Raw genomic sequence first — 1,711 nt, 5'->3', positions numbered from 1 at the left:
GGAGGAAACCCTTACCAAACAAAAAGTAAAATAACCAAACACTGTTATGATTAAAAAAATAAAGAGAGAATGATGTGAAGTTTACAAAATATTTTTAATAATTAGCACCATGTAATTGAGATATGATCCCAGTGAAGTCTTGTAAAATTTGATGTTGTCATTTGGAAAAAAAATAAAGGTTCAATAAGGTTGAGGAACTTAAGTGGTTTGGTTGTCAACTCAACAAGGAAGGGCTTTGCAAGAGAAATTTATGGGGTGGAATAACTGCTACATGCATGGTTAGATTGTGTGTCCCATAGGATAAAGTTGCAATAGCAGAATGTTGTGGGTATTGCTAGAGTAGGTTGTGGTCTCATTGAAAACCTCAGATGGAAAATTTGCAGGATGGAATAGTTGCAACATGCAAGAAACTATTGTGAGAGGTAGTGCACATGCAAGGATTAACCTTTAGATTGTGGGTCCATAAGGTGTTAAATGCTTAAGTGCTATTTCTTTAGCTATTTAACATGTCATAGGTTCCTTAGCTCATAGTTCTCTTGGTATGCAAATGTTGTAAAGGTAGATAATGCAAACATTACTAAGTATCTTGTTCATCAGTCTCTGAAATGTTATTGGAACATTCATGAGACAGAATGGCATAACTTTATTCAAGTCAATTTTTGGGAAGCAATTGCTTTGTAGAGCTTGTCAATCAAGTCTTCAATCTTGTGTGGAGGATACACTTTCTTGTCTGTTTTCTTGTTTAGCATCTTATAATCCCCATACATTTTTCTATATTCCATCCTTCGATGTTTGGGATAGAACTTAGTTGAGTCCTTTGATGTTTGGGATAGAGCATGCTTGAGTTTAGGAACATAATGACGTATGGCAGAAAGTTACTCTTTTTTGAAATTGATTTATGCATATTATCGATATGGTATTAAATTTTCAATATTTGTAGTTGGTAATGTTGGAAACACTGAAAGGGGGGATGAATCAATATTTTTTTTACAATTGTTACTTTACCAGTTTAGATCACTTATAAACATAACACAAAATGAACAATGTAGAATGAATAATTTTATTAATCAGGAATAACGAGGACTCCAATCTTCTTTACAATAAATCAAATATAATAATGTTTAGGGCTCCAACCCTAGATGAAGACACCAATCTTCAATCGATCAAGCTCCGACCTGTATGGTGCCAAACTCCAACTTGGTCTTTATGAGGTTCCAACCCTATCTTCCACAAGGCTCCAACCTTGTCATTATGATGCTCCAACCTCTAGGGCTCCAACCCTCTCCACTGGCATAAGCTCTAACCTGATCTTCTTGAGGGCACCTATCCTCTAGGGCACCAACCCTATCAACTTGCTTCAGCTCTTTAAGACAAGTACAATGGTTCTTAAGGCTTTCTCAACATCTTCTGCAATAATCCTCGATAATCTTCAATTCTTCAAGAATCCTTCTTTCATCAATGACAACTTTAGCAATCATAAAAGGTGTTACTAATGCTCTTCATGGTACCCAAACAATTTTCTTCAAGGTTACTCCATGAGGGCTTCAGTCATCCATCAAGGTCTCCAAGAATGTTTTGTCATCTACTCAAAGGTCTTCTTCAAGGGCTCATTAGGTTACTCTTCAAGGTCAACAAGACTGCTTTTTAGAGATCTCAAATGCACTTTAACAGGAAACTCCATAACGTCTTCAAATAGCTCCAAGATTTGATA

Source organism: Pinus tabuliformis, chromosome 7 (genome assembly GCF_031772625.1).
Source record: "Pinus tabuliformis cultivar Carrire ecotype Pingquan chromosome 7, CPIR1, whole genome shotgun sequence".
NCBI lineage: Eukaryota > Viridiplantae > Streptophyta > Pinopsida > Pinales > Pinaceae > Pinus > Pinus tabuliformis.
Note: the sequence above shows the minus strand (reverse complement) of the source record.